Source organism: Rosa chinensis, chromosome 4, assembly GCF_002994745.2.
Source record: "Rosa chinensis cultivar Old Blush chromosome 4, RchiOBHm-V2, whole genome shotgun sequence".
Lineage (NCBI taxonomy): Eukaryota > Viridiplantae > Streptophyta > Magnoliopsida > Rosales > Rosaceae > Rosa > Rosa chinensis.
This window is the reverse complement of record NC_037091.1, coordinates 7425200-7441722: the sequence shown is the minus strand read 5'-3', so window position 1 is coordinate 7441722 and position 16523 is coordinate 7425200. Positions and strand designations below refer to the sequence as shown.

At 36.4% G+C, this 16523-nt stretch overlaps 1 long non-coding RNA gene across 1 annotated transcript; it reads left to right on the top strand.

Annotated features, from left to right (window-relative positions):
* Positions 1 to 4966: 4966 nt before the first annotated feature.
* Positions 4967 to 6164, top strand: LOC112196753. The gene is made up of 4 exons (XR_005810012.1): positions 4967 to 5049; positions 5487 to 5540; positions 5660 to 5733; positions 5946 to 6164. It is a non-coding gene; the product is annotated as an uncharacterized LOC112196753 (long non-coding RNA).
* Positions 6165 to 16523: the final 10359 nt, after the last annotated feature.

The following is a 16523-nucleotide window of genomic DNA, read 5'->3' as shown; positions in this document are numbered from 1 at the left end:
ATATTTAGGCTTCTAACTCTCGGGTAGAAATGTTTTGTTAATGTGAGGAATGCCAAACATGATATACTAACATATAGGTTTGGGTATTGCAAAGGAGACTTCGAACTGTGTTTTCTAGTCATGAAGGTTTCTGTAGCTTGGAAGTTTTAAGCTTGGGCCAAGAAGCGAAAACAGTAACTACTCCTTATGCTTGTTACTTCATTTTAATCAATTCATGGTCTTTGATGTTGTAGCTATTTGTGTCCCTCAGTCCAGTCCCTCACTCTATTTCCCACTATAAATCAGACGCACATCCCCTACAATTGGGACTCCACCATTTCAATCAAAACCCCTTTCCCTCTGCTCTGGTGTCCTGTGAACCCAACTAAACGACACCCTCGTCATGTCAATTAACTCATCAAACGCACACCCTTTTCTCTCCTGCATTTTTATTTTCCATAAAAGGCAGAGGCAGCTTCACCAAACAGTTCTCACATTCACAACCCATGTACGTTAAATACATTATTCATTTCAGTTCCTGTGGAAAAAAATGAAAAGAAGACATTTTTAGTGCTGGGTTATTGTTTTTGCATGATCTCTGTTTTTTTTTTTTTTTTTTTTTTTTTTCTGGGCATGCTTTTGTTTTTCTGAAATTTAAGTAGATCTGTCACTCTCAGATGAACATGAACAATATTAGGTGAAAACCCTTTGGGTCATTTAATGAAAAAATGGATCTTGATTGATTGTTTGATGTGTTAGATATTTGTGGTGTCTGATTTTTCTGTGATTTTTCTGAAGGGTGAGTTGACCACCTCAACATATCTCTGCTTAAATACCTTTAAACTGTCGTTTGCTGTTTCTTGAAATAGTTATTTACATTGTTTGTAGATTCAGTTGTTGTGATTGAAAAAGGTTTTTCCTTTGATCAGTGTTATAGGTTAAGGTGAAATCGATTTGTTGGCAACATGTATCTTCCAAGGAGAAAAGCTCAGAACCCTGTGGAGGATGATTCTGCACAGAAAGAGGCACAGAAAGAAGCAAAGGTAAATAATTTACTTTTACTTGTGGCAGTATGTGTGTGTGTCTTTTTACGCCATTGCAGCTGTTGATCGTGTCATGGTGTCATTATTTATAATGAGTTTGTTTCTGTTTCTCTAATCACTGGGTTATTATTTTAATTTTTCCAAAGTTAGCTTTTGGTTGCTAAGAAATCTAGATCCGGATTCTCGGCTATAATGTTGTTATATTTGCTAGAATCTGCTTGGACTTTACTATGATGTTGCCATGTCATAAACTGGCAATCCAACAATTTAAAGTAAAAATTATTAACCAAAAACTTCTCTGATAAAGTTTCTTCTCATCATTTTTGCATCACTGATCAAGCTGTCAACAAAACTTTCTTTTGCACAGATTGTGGAAACCTCAGAGTTGTAAATGAAACGATCATATGCCTCGCCAAAACTATCTTTATGAAAAAGCATAATGATCTGAATGTTTTAATGAATAGTTGGTTTTCAATGTCCTTGAACTCGATCTCCCCAATAGCAAGAACAATAAGAAAGAACAGGACCCATATATATATATATATATATATATATATATATATATATGTCATTGTGTTTCATTGAACAAAGCAAGTTAGTTCAAGAACTAATGTCTCTGATTTAGAATCCAAAACCGCCAATGCTCTGATTGCTGGAACTCATTTTACTGAGGTATGTCATTTTGTGGGAAGCAGAAAATGTTTGATCAGTGTAGAGCTGATAGAATTTTGGTGTTTACATACTAGGAACTGTTGTTGAGCTTTACCACAGCAACCCATCAGAAGTTTGAAGGTGTTTTCTGAATTATTTTGATTACAAACTAGTGGTGGTTTTTGTTAATTTTGTGTAATCAGTGGGTTTCCAGGTGAAACTTTTTTTCTAGTTCTGTGTGGAGTTTAAACTTGTTTACTATTTGCTTTCTTTGCTGCTCTTAGTTTAGTAAGGTTTTCCTGCTAATTCTTGTATCATACATTCTTTTTTGATGTTGCGGGCAAGGGGGAATTTGAACTTGGGACCTTATGGAACATAATGGATGAGAAAAACCACTAGACTTATAGTGACTTAGTAGTATTTCCTGTAAAGATTGTTTACTCCAATTGATTTACATATGTTAATTTTCTGCACACTAATTCTTAATAGTTTGATGATAGAATTCTAAAGAAAGTTTTTTTATTATAATTTATCTTATCCTTTAAAGAATGGTGGTTGAAATGATTATCGAAAGGAGAAGGTAAAAGGAATGGTGCTTGATATGATTCATTTGCGTAGGTTCTCTTTGACTTATGTTATATGGCTTTGTCATAGACTGAAGTGTTAATTTTTCAGGTGCATGGGCTCAGGGTCAAGAAGATGGAGATATAGTTGTGGGTTTCTCTCTGAAGAGTCTTCTGAGATAATGTTTTCTATTCTGAAATGGAAATGCTCATGGTCTATGATACCGGCGATTGCTTCTATTGTGGGATTGGTTTCACTAATGTTGGCTTCAAAAGTTCATCTGTTCTTCTTTCCATTAGTTCCTTCTTTCTAGTACTTTAGTCAAACTCATAACTCTTGTGTCCCAATCAATGCTTCCACTGAAGCAATTACGGATCATTTTAGGAGAAATTTAGAACCTCCTATTGACTTAGAAAATCATTTTCCAGCTGACTTGCACAAGGCAGTTGTTTTTCGTGGAGCACCATGGAAGGCAGAGATTGGCTGGTGGCTTGCTGGTTGTGGCTCAATTTCTAATAAAGTCAACATTGTAGAGGTAATAAGAACAACCTTTTACATGATGTAATATAATTTTTTTTTTTTCTGAATGAGTGAAGTAGATTTCTTATAATGGAGTTAATTCATGTACAGAAGGGATATTGAAAATTAGAAACATAGAGATGAATACCTTGCAAGTTTGAATCAGGAGGTGGGAAGAGAAGTGGGAGTGAATGGGTGTTTACTCAGTTAATCTATGAAACCAGATGACACAAAAATGTTATTATTATTCTTCTATTTTTATAAGCCCTTGGAGATATGTGAGGTGAATATCAATTTTTATGGGAAGAGTATTCATGTTAACTAATTGTTCTGTTGGCAGTTAATAGGTGGGAGTGGCTGCAAAAATGACTGCAGTGGTCGAGGTTTTTGTAATCGTGAATTGGGACAATGTCGGTGCTTTCATGGATATAGTGGTCAGTATAATTTCATCTTCTTTCTTTCTGTGTAATTAAATTAATACAAAACTTCAAAAAATTAGGAGCAATCAGAAGTGGGTATGATGCTCAATTAGTCATCTCTGGAAACAAACTGAGTTTATACCATAATGGTATTAGTTTCTGCTATGTACTTTTATAAACTGCCAACTAATACGTCAGCTACTTGCCAATCTTTCTAGCTTTTCCTTGGTTATATTTTGTAACCATGCTACCACAGCAGATAGCAGGCATAGTGAGAAACTTGGTTTGCATTATAATATGACGAGTACAGCAGTAGTTATGGATGCTAGGATAGGAATGTCTTGTAAGCTCAATGTCTTTTTTGGTCTTTCCCTTTTCCTTTCCTTTCTTTCCTTCTGTTTTTCTTGTTATAGCTAATTGTTCATTTCATTTTATTTGCAAGTGAAAACAGAAGAACAAATGGGATATAAGTATGGCGAGGCTTGCTTTCGTTTATGTTTCTAGTATCATGTACCATTTAGACTTAAATTTTTGTTTTATTTCAACATGTTATGCATAGAAATACTTGGGATGTTGTTATGTATTTTGAACATCAATATTAATCAAAATTTATTTACTTACGATATGTTTCTCATTAGATTTCCTATCAACAGTTACAAATCAGTTTATAACTATATATAAAAATGAAGTCATATAAGTTCTAAAAGAAAAAATTGATATCCCATTAGCCAGTGGATAACAAAATATTAAGTAAGAAACGATGTAACACAACCCAATGAACAAAGACTTATTATATAAGAAACGATGTAAAACAACTCAATGGATATTGAGTTATTAAGTAAGAAACGATGTAAAACAACGCAATGGACATTGACTTTGTGTAAGAAACGATATAAAACAAAGTAATGGACATCGATTTATTAAATTAAAAACGATGTCTAGTATAAGCATGAACATCGGTGCCAACCTCAAAAATTGATGTTTAATAGAAAAATGGACATCGCTTCATAAAAGGAAACGATGTTTAATAGATTAATGAACATCGGTCGTGTAATACAAAAGAATGTAGATTTAATCTTAAATAGTGTGATTTATGGCAAGTACCGGTAAAACTTATAAACAGCAGGCAAACTTCAAAAACACCGATGTGTAAGAGAATATAACACATCGTTTCTAAAATGAGTAACGATGTTAAAATGAATACTAGTGCTGTTGGACCTATATTTCGTTAAGCATTAAATGAATAAATATGAAGCTTTAATAATATCTTAAAACACCAATTTGTGATCATAATAGCAGTTTAACATCGATTCTGGAACATAATCCGATGTTTATTATTATATGGGACATCGGTTTTTAACCGATGTCTATTTTTTTCCGATCTTTTACATCACCCACTAACACATGTGTACAAATTTTTTTTTACATCGGTTTCTGGCCGATGTATATGAGGAAAATTCTAGTAGTGACTCTTCCTCGGATGCTCTGTTGTGGTAAATTATTTATGTTATTAGTTTATTTTGGTTTAGTACAGATTTTGCTGCACTGGTGCTTACTAGATTCATGCTCGCTACGTGGTTTATTTGTTGTAGTGACATGATCATTAATTCAAATATGACTAACAAAAAAAGGTCTTGAACATTTTAACTTGAAGCATGTAGGAGCAGTTACATGTTGTAATGATAAATTGATGTAGTAGTAATAAATTCGTGGTCCATAGTAGTCTACTTGTTTTATAGCAAGAGGAATATATGTTGGTTGATTCACTCTATTATATAGGACATTGCAGGTCAGGAACGTTTCCATGGCCTGGCTCCCATGTATTACCGCGGTGCAGCTATAGCTATTAATTGGTCTATGATATCACAAGCATGGTAATCATTCAACTCTCCAATTTAGGTTCAGATGTCCTTATGTGTTGCTGGTTTTTGCAAGTTCGTGTTTGTAATTTCACGGAACATTAGACTTTCAAGTTTCAACATTATACAGTCCCTGCAATGGTTCCATTATAAGTATCTGCAGATTATATGTAATCGACTTGAAGTTTTTCTTTTTTTGATACTCTTGAAGCAAAGACTTTGGCATCTTTGATATATAACTTTTGAAAGCAGAATGAGCCACTTGTGACATTCTCATTGTAAGCCTTAAAATTTTATCAATCAAATGATCGAAGACTATGTCATTAATGATATGCAATATGAGTTGCTTAGACTTTATCTGTCAAATGATACGAGACTCTTTGGTGATTTGTAATATGAGTTATGTACTTTTTAAGTGTAATCAGTTCGATGGATATTGTTTTTGGCTGCAGGAGTCATTTGTTTTTAGCGAGCTAAGAAGTGGGTTTTTGAATTGCAAAGACAAGGTACATTTGAAAAGTTTTGGAGTGACCACTTTTTGGATTGATATAACTTGAGTACGTAACTAATATTCTTAAAGACTACTAACTCACTCAAGTTTATTTTACTTCTCATTTGATATTAGCAAATCCAACTTTAATAATGTTCTTGGCTGGAAACAAGGCTGACTTGGAAGAGAAGAGAAAAGTAGGGACTGAGGTATATACTCACTACTACCTTTCCTTGTTCATTTTTTTGTTACCTCTATTCATGAAGTATAGTTAACTATACATTTGCATCTCGATTGAGTTTTGCAAATGAGTTTTCTGCTTGATACTGTTAATCAAGCAATCTGACTATAAAAGTTTGACTTATATTTCATGTGTTTAGCCCAATGGTAAATGAACTAATGTTGGTTAATGTTGTCACAGAAAAGTAGTCCTCACTTAGGAAGCAGATATCTATCAGCCTATCAGGGCATAAATGGTTAGGAAGTAGAAACGATACGTAGTCTGCAGAAGGCAAGCAGAAAACAAGTAGTGAAGTCTTTGACCATTGCGCAATAGATACACTGCTGAATTCTCATGGGACAAGTACACTCTTCATGAAGGACCTTTTGAGGAGGTCGGAGCAATGTGTTGAAACTTTTATCAATGGGGTAGATTAGTTTATGCTGCTGTTAACAAACTATATTTCATGGTTTGAGTATGACTTTCATCATTGGGATATATAATAATACATTGGAAGTTATATGTCTTTTTAAATAATATCAAACAATAGAAAGTTACCAATAACTATGGTTTGAAACAAGTACACACAACAGAAAGATCAAAGATACTTCAAGCATCTACACATTCAAAGGACATTTAAATGTCCTTTTACAACAATAGAGACAATAGATAACTAATAGTGGATGTTGTTTCAATAAAGTTCACACAACAGATTTGGCAAAGAAATATGGAAATTCTACACATTCAGACGACATTTTATTGTCATCTCGCATTAAAACAGACAATAGATTATTTGTAAAGTCTGTTGCTAGAGTTTGACAACAACAACATTTGACTGTTGTTCTATTTCATATCTAACCACATATACTCACAATTTGTACATATTTATGCACATTCAGACGATAGATTTTTTTTAGGTGTCTGTCATCTGAGTGAATTTTTGACGTCGAGCTTTAACCGTCGTCTGAACGTTAATCAGATATCAGTTTACTAGACGACAGATTTTTTGCATATCAAACGACGGTCATTGTCTGTCGTCTGATGAGGTTATTGGCATAGTGATTGCATATCCCTTGGGAGTGATGCTGAACATATAGTTCCCTATGTTCACAGTCAAGAGGGTCTCGCAAATAGAATCTTGGTAATGCACACCAAGCTTCTAATTTCTGCATGGGGCTATGCAATCTTGAATGTAGCTATGTTGGTCTCGTTGAGGCTCACTGCTACCAACCTTACTCCATGTTATAGCTGGTGACTGGGTACGAACCTGATGTTTCGCACTTACGCGCATTTGGGTATGCAGTCCTCGTGCCAATTGTGTCGCCAGAAAGTACAAAATTGGATCCTCAACAAATGATGGGCCTGTATGTCGATTATGAATCCCATCTATTATGTGCTCTTTAGAGCCCTTGACAGGCGATCTCTTCACTTTGATGAGACAGTCTTCCCCTTGTTAGGGGGAGATAAGAAAGTCACCGTTCTTGATGAACGGCGTGAATTAACATGAAATGTCCCCACTATGTCTCATCATGATCCCTGAATCGCATGAAAATACTGAAGTGCGGACAATTCTAGATCTATAGAGTATATAATGTAATAAGCCAGACAGTTTCTCTAATCTAGCTAAAGTGACGATATCACATATACATGCTGCAAATGTGCCTGCAAAAATAGACGTTCCTGTAGGATGTGTCATCCTAGATGGACGAAGTACAACCATGGCGGCTAATCAGTTATACGTCCCTGCCCATAAGCGAGGTAGACTATTAGATTCGAAGGATTCTTATCCCCAGAATAGGGTAAACTTGGCACAAACGAATCCTCTTGACATCTCAATCTCAAACCGATTCATTTCACGAGATAAATCCGAATTATGGGTACGTCCTAGAAGAGACCATGTTAGGGGATGCTCCAACATTTGAACCCACTCCCGAGAATAGAGAAATCTCGGTAAATTTAGTGAGATTTGGAATCAGAATGAGAATATCATCAATGATATGTTTGTATTTGCGGTGGTCACCCAAACTATAATAAACGATGACCTCGAACCTTGCTTTGTTGATCAATATCAATGAAGAGACGACTGGCCAAAAACAAAATAAGCAATCCATGTCAAATTAGATTCCTTGACAAAGAGAAAGGTGTTTAAACCTGTTGTTCCCACACCTCCCCATGTTAAACCCGTAGAATTTAAATGGGTATTTGTAAGGAAACGTAATGAGAAAAATGAGATTGTGATACACAAGGCTCATCTAATGGCGCAAGGATTTTCTCAACGCCCTGTGATTGATTACGAGGAGACGTATTCTCCCGTAATGGACGTCATAACGTTCCGCTACCTTATCAGTTCGGTGGTCTCCGAAAAACTGAATATGCAGCTTATGAATGTGGTCACAGCTTATCTTTATAGGGATCATGATTCAGAGATATACATAAAAGTTCCTGAATGACTTAATATACCCGATGCAAATAAGTTCTAGACCACGGAACATGCTCTTCATTTATTTTGTGGCATTCACTTGATGGATTGAAAAATCTAGACGGAGGTGGTATAACCGTCTAAGTGAATATTTGATCGGGATGGGATATATGAATAATAAACTATGCCCATGCGTGTTTATTATGGAAACAAGTTCCTAGTTTGCAATTGTGGCGGTGTATGTCAAAGACATGAATTTGATTGATACTCCTGAAGAGATCAAGGAAACCGCAAAGCACCTAAAGTCGGAATTTGAGATGAAAGGCCTTGGGAGAACAAATTATTGTCTCGACTTGGAGCCCGAGCACAGTGCAGATGAAATTTTGGTCCATCAACCAGATTACATCTAGAAGATGTTAAGACGCTTTAATGAGGATAAAAGCAAGCACACCCATGGTCGTCTGGAGTCTAGAGAGAACCTTATTGTCCTGCAGATGATAACGAAGAGATATTGGTGCCAGAAGTCTCATATCTAAGTGCAATAAATGCATTATTGGATTTGGCTCAATGCCCTAGACCGGACATCTCATTCGATGTGAACTTGTTAGCTAGATATAGCTCTGCGCCAACACACCGCCACTGGAATGGCATAAAAGACATTTTTCGCTACCTTAGAGGTACGACGGACATGGGCTTATTCTATCCCTACGCATCAAGGAAGGGATCAAACCCCCTTGATCCTCAGAATGATGCTCGCCTTGTTGGATATGCTGATACAGACTATATCTATCAGACCCGCACAAGGCTCATTCCCAAACTGATTATGTCTTTACCATTGGGAATATTGAAATTTCTTGGAGGTCTACGAAATAGACACTTGTTGCTACCTCTTCAAATCATCTGAGATACTAGCTCTTCATGAAGCAGTATGTGAATGTACATGGCTAAGAGCCGTTACAAAGCATGTTCGAAGCACATGTGGACTGCATTCTACCACTGATGAACCAACCATTATCTACGAGAATAATGCTGCTTACATAGAGCAGATAAAGACGAGTTTCATCAAAGGAGACAACACCAAACATATTGCACCGAAGTTATCTTTCAATCAGCAACAACAGGAGCATCAAAAGATTGAAGTTAAACAGATTTGATTTGAAGACAATCGTGCAGACCTCTTCACCAAGTCACTACCAAAGTCTACATTCCATAAGTATGTCCAAGGTATTGGTCTACGTAAACTATCTAAATTACCTAACATGTAATTTTCAGGGGGAGTATCCTAAAGCATACCCACTTGACCATCGTGTACTCTTTTTATCTTTCGTCCAGGGTTATTTGGTCTCACTGGGTTTTGTTACCTATCAAGGTTTTGACGAGGCACATCTTTGGCATGGTCACCCCACTTACTGCATCCTGAAGATGTTTTGATTCGACATATACACATTTGATCATCTTTTTCCTTCGACCATGGGTTTCTCCCACTGGATTTACCGGGCAAGGTTTTGGTGCAGCAACTCTAATGCATCCCTCTTGTAGACATACTATATACTTAGGATGCTGATAAGAAGACTGCACCTGTTTCTGTTGTGATACGACTACTCCACATTCACACGCGTTGTGTTTTTTTTCTTCTTCGACCAAGGTTGTTTTTTCCCATAGGATTTTTATTACTTGGCAAAGGTTTTTGATGAGGCAACTTAGAAGCACATAGTAGAGGCAACACTATTGACATGGAATATCCAAGGGGGAGTCGCTACTACAATAAACGGATACAAGGACACCAAAAGAGGACACATAATTTTTATACAATCCTTCAAGGTTTTTAAGGACACACATCATTTAATTGAAATTTTTAAGAGGAGGGAGAGTGTTTGAAAGACACATGGACATCTTTAATGTTGTGTCCTTAAAGTTAGTTCGGCCCAATTTTCATTAAAATAAGAAAACGCTCCGCAACACTTCGCATTTTCCCTCTTGAAATTTCACTTCCCTCCTCTCCCAATTTTCAACTTCCCTCTTCAATTGAAACCCACCAGAAGAAAAAAGATGTTGTTTCATTCATTCTATTTCCATTTTTTAGGTGTAATTGAAAACAGCACAGAGGCTTCTTCTTCCAATGATCTTCCCACTCGCCCTAATCTCACGCACACCTCACTCCTGCTCCCTCCACCATGACTTCGTCAGATGCCCCCACAGCCTCCGCCCTCCCACTAGTGACCTCAGGTCTCTGAGGAAGAACCGATGCCAGTGCCGGCGTACATCAACATCTGCTGTCACGGTTCTTGATTAAAGCGTCTCTCAATTTTTGTTGAAGAGGAAAGATCCCACATTGGAAAAGTGACAAATAAAATATAACTTATAAGTGAATGGATCTCACCCAATTGTACCAAGGCCTTTTGTGATTAAAACAACGCCTAACAAGTGGTTAAGTTTGGACAACATCGGTACAATGGTGGGGTCACGGGCCACGCTTGTCGCTGTTTAACATGGTATCATAGCGGGTCGTTCTCCAATTGCCTCTCCACGTAGTCATGTATCATAAGCCCAAATTGGGGTTCCTTGTATTGTCATCGAAAGTGCCAAGTGTCCAATGTAGGCCTTGGATTGTATCGACCAAATCTCCGATATGAAACTTGTGTCCCAATTTCCAATGTGGAAATTGGATTAATTAATTTCAAGTGCAGACCTAGAGTTAGGTTGCACGTGAGGGGCGTGTTGAAGAGGAAAGATCTCACATTGGAAAAGTGACAAATAAAATATATCTTACAAGTGGGTGGATCTCACCCAATTGTACCGAGGCCTTTTGTGATTAAAATCCAACACGTAACAGGTGGTTAAGTTGGGACAATATCGGTACAATGGTGGGTCACGGGCCACGCTTGTCGCTGTTTAACAATTCTCCCTGGATTCTGGTGTTCGTCACGGTGGTGATGTTCTCTGCGGTGTGAGTGGTGTACTTCAATCAGTCGCTGAAGCCGAAGAAGATGAATCACAGAGAGGTTAGCGAAGATTATCGAAATGAACCAAAAGAAAACACTAATGTATTAGTTTGTGTGAAAATTTGATGAGAACAACCCTCTTTACATCCAAAGTTTCACTGATGCCAATGACGCCCTCAAGCTCTACCACATCATCCACTGCTCTCTCAATGTAGTCGAGAGCGAGGTAAATTTACGGATCTGGGTCTCTCTTACTTTTTCATATACCAATCCATTGCTCCTCCAGCAAGCTTTTACTTTTTTTTTTTTGGTTGAAGAATTTATACTTGGAATTACAAATGCAATTCTGGGTTCTGTTCATTTGGTCTTAGTTGGGTATGGTTGGAGTTGGAAGTGAACAGAACACTTGGATCATATTGGATGATGATACATTTGGATCATATTTGAATTTGTGTGTTTCACCGTGAATTTATATGGGTGTGTGTATGTGTGTGGTTTTGTAGTGAACAATCCGAAGAAGTTCAGACCAACACAGAATGAGTTCTTGGGTCTGCTTTATCCAATTGAAAATTACAAAGTGTGAGTGCTTTTGCCGCTTCTCTTGTGTATGGTTGTCACGGGGGTATTGCATTGTGTTGTTCTTATATGGTGATATTGTGTGTAGGTATGGCTATTTGACTAATACAAAGGTGAAGTTTATCTTGGTGACTATTGATCTCGATGTTAAAGATGCAGATGTCAGAAATGTGAGTATTGCTCTTGATTTGATGCTATTGTTACTAAAGAATTCAGTGTGTGAAAATGAAAACTGATGCAGAATTAACCCAGCAAATTTTCATCAATCTGAATATGTATTAATATTTCTTCTCATGCTTAATGATGATGAAAGATTATGTAGCTCCAAGTTGATCTAATTAGTTCATAAATTTTGACCAACTTAACAAGATTTCTCTTTTCTGGGAAATGACCCAAGACTTATAGGAAACAGTGGAACCCATGCAAGTTGTTGGGTGTAACTGAGTAGGATTAGTTTTACGTTTTGCACGGTAGTGTGCTTTTGTTATCTGAATGTTGAATACATATCATAGATTCCTTGTTTTATGTTTAGTCTGGTGATGTGAGAAGGAATCTGATACTATCATGCATAGCATTAAAGTGCATGGCTTTTACATCCGGTAGTTTGTTATAAACTCATCCCCAAATTTTAGTTACGTGATTTGAAGGAACTGAAATAAGAGGTTGCCAAGTACAAGGTGAGTTTACTCGATCGTTTTTTTTTTTCTTTTTTGATATGTTTTGTTTATATAATTTGTTTGATATGTTCAATGTGTATTGATCTTGGATTATGTTACGATTATGAATATGAATCTTGTTTTGGTTTTCTAGTTTGCAGATTGATGAGAATGTTCAGAGGGAAATCACAAATCACAGATCCTTGAGGCATCCAAATATTGTCAGGTTCAAAGGGGTAATTAGCTAGTATTGAGTTAATTGTGTGTGTACAGGCACTTTGGAGTGTATGGTGTGTTTGAGTGTTTCAGCTTGTTATTGTGGTGTTTTGACAATCATATTAGACTAATTTTATGTAAAGATAACTCCAAGATGATAATTATCAAACTCAACGTGAGCACCAAAGAACTAAGATAAGGCAGTCTTGAGACGAATGCTTGAAGTATACTTGTTTTGCTGCAGGTCTTGGTGACTCCCAGTAATATTTTAGCTATTGTCATGGAATATGCAGCTGGTGGTGAGCTATTTGAGAGGATATGTAGTCTGGTAGATTTAGTGAAGATGAGGTTAGTTCTTCAGTTGTCATGTTAGATAAAATCATTAGGTTTTTCTGCATATAGGAATTACTTAATTAGAAGTTGTTGATTCACGAGTATTTGTTGATTGCAATTCCTCTACACAACAGGCAAGATTTTTGTTCTAGCAGCTGATATCTGGAGTCAACTACTGTCATTCCATGGTAAATTATATTTGATGCAGATACATTATGAAATGGTTTCCTTGTTTAAAATGGGAAATCTAGTGTAGTGGTGGGTATCTCATACCCACATTTATAAAAGTGAGAACAAATTTTGTTGTCAAAGTTGTAATTTGAGTCCTACTTTGTGTAATTTTAGTTCTAATAATGGTAATTACACCTCTTACGACATTTTACAAGTTTTTGAACAAATTCGTTGTCAATGTTGTAATCTTAGTTCTAATAATGGTAATTACACCTCTTACGACATTTTTATAAGTTTTTGAACAAATTCGTTGTCAATGTTGTAATTTTTGTTAAACTATATGTAAATAGTGTAAATGAATATGGTAACTTTTGTTCTCAATGTTGTAATTTTGGTTCAAATACTTGAAAATTTTTGTTCAAATAGTTGTAAATGAGGGTATCTCATACCCACCAGTACACTAGCTTGTCTTGTTTAAAATAATAATTATCTGAAATATGGTATGTTCTTTTGTTCACAGGTTGAGATAATTATGCAGGGAAGTGAGCTCGATGAGAAATTTAATGGTTGTTAGATTATGCTCAGAAGGACTTGGGTGCTATATAATTGAAATCAATGCAACCATTGAATTGTAATCCTTGCATGCGTTCAATCTCTTATAGTTGCCGATTTAGTCACTTATTTTTTTTTTTTTCTTCTTTTTTAAAAAGAGGATCAAAGGGTTTCACTCCTGCCCCCATGGTGACTCGAACTCATGACTTCGTACATAGTTAGTGGATGCTCTTATAGTTGCCGGTTTAGTCACTTGTTTATTAACAAGCTATAAGGATTTATTTTAATATAGGATGTTCTTTTGGGCTTCATTCAAAGCATGCTGATATGTTCTTCATTTTAAATGCTGATTATTGGTGATAATATTTTCGTAATTAATGGTCAGATCACTAGCTTACTGTTTTCTTACTGAGCTCTTCATGGTGCAGTGTCATTAAGATGTTTAATGCTCAAAAGGGAAGAAAGAATTGTAAAGCAGTTTATTGGGAGGTGGTTAAGGTACATTTCTACTTAACCATGCATGTATATATATTTCTTATTTCTGGTATGAATTGAGTTATATATATAGCATCAGCTAGCTTTGAATTATGTAGGTTCAAAACAGTAGTAGTAGTGCATTAATTCTGGATGTTGGACTTGTGGTTTTTGCAAGTTACTTGTTTTGGATGGTATGAATTGAGTTATATATGTAGCAGCAGCAGCTAGCTTTGAATTATGTAGGTTCAAAACAGTAGTAGTAGTACATTCGGGATGTTGGACTTGTGGTTTTTACAGATTACTTGTTTTGGATCTTGGACATGTATTAATGGATGTTCTATATATATAAGGACTTGTTTAATGTGTAATCAATGTTATGCAATTTTGATAATATGAGAATGTATTCCCTTATGGATTTACTGACTCCATTTTCATAACTTTGAGGACATAATTTATGTGTCTTAGTATAGAAAACATGACACATATGGGAATGTATTTTTGTGTCCTCTTATAGATTTAAGGACTCTATTTCCAGAGTTTTTAGGACACAATTTATGTGTTCTTGTATAAAATAGAGGACACATATGAGAATGTTGTTTTTGTGTCCTCTCATAGATTTAAGGACTCTATTTCCATAGCTTTTAGGACACAATTTGTGTGTCCTCGTATAGAAATGAAGACACTTATTTGACAATATAAGGATACAATTTAGGTGTCCTCTTAGAGCAAGTTCACCAGTTGAGTCACCGGTTCACCTACTATTCACTACTTTTTAGTATATATTTTCATTCTTTGGGTCACGAAATACATTGTGCCCGTGACCCAGGGCACCTAATACATTGTGCTCGTGACCCAAAGGGTGAAATTAACACTAAAAAGTAATGAATAGTGGGTGACCTGGTGACCCAACGGGTGAACTTACTCTTATGGATATAAGGACACCACATCCAAAGCGATTAGGACACATAAAAATGTGTCCTCGTATAGATAAGATGACACATTTCCAGTGTCCTTGTTTGGGACTTATGATAACACCCGGATATATGACACTTTTTTAAAGAGTCCTTGCATGTATTTAAGGACACGGTTTCAATGTCCTTAAATCATGTTATTGTAGTAGTGAATGTTGTAAATGATTATAGTTATTCATGCAATAGGTATTGCTTGATGTATGCGATCACTATTGATTGGCGATTGACAGACTCGTGATTGTATGAGTGATTGGTATAGCTATTATGTATTACCTTTTGTATACATGATGTAACCCTATATAAACCTCATGGTGAGATGAATAGAAGACACACATCCCATTATGAATAGAAGACACACATCCCATTCTCTGCATCATTTCTCTCTTCTCTCAAATTCTTTTACTATTGTTTTACAACAACAACAACATAACCATAAACATGTGGTGCTGCAGTAAATCCTTGCTTCAATGGAACCATGAGTCCACCAACTTTTAGGAATCACGCTGATAAGGAAAACCCAAGTCATCCATTTGAAGAAAAAGAGAGAGAGCAGGTGGTGGAACCTCATGCCATACTAATGAAGAAGAAGCCAAACCCAAGTTTGCCATTCTGTCTGCAATAGTATTCCCTTCATGAAGAACATGAGAGCAATAAAAGGACATCAATCGGATGCATGATAAGCAATTTAACCATGCAATATGAAAAGGCCATGGTGGAGATAAGGAAGAAGAGGTAATGCATGAAAGAACACTAGTAGAATCACTCTCAAGCCAAATATAGCTCCAACCAAACTGAAAAGCATAGTCAATCCCAAGAATAACTCCCATTAATTCGGTGAAGAAGGCAGTTTGGTTACCTAGTCCATGACAGAAACCACCAATGTACTGACCAGTACTATCTCTAAACACACCACCACAAGCTTATCAGTGTGAGACCTTGAGGTACGTTGAATACCCAACCCAATCAATAAATTATTATCTAAAATACCACTTGAGTGACCCTGCATGTGGGGAGCAGCGAAACAAAGCCAAGCTTTAGTGAACCGGAAAACTCTCATAAGAGAAGGAGGTTTATCATCAAAGCGTAGCCTATTGCGTGTCTTCCATATAGCCATTAATACATAAAGACAGCCACAAATCCAAAGATTTTTCAGTTGAGGAGAAAAAGGCTTACATGTGATTGAGTTTAGAAAATCACCAATAGAACCATTAGAAGGCAATGAAGTCCCAAAGCAACATGCCAACCATTGCCAAACATGTTGAGCAAGGGTGCATGAGACAAATAAGTGATTTGAGTCCTCCAAATAGCCAAAATAACAGAGCTGACAAACAGAGACCATAGGAATGCCACGTCTTTGAAGTTGATCATCAGTGGCCATTATACAAGAGACGCCACGCTAGCATGGAGTAACGTGGAGGAATGAAATGTTGCCCAATCAGCCGATGCTAGGCGCTGGCGAATAAGCT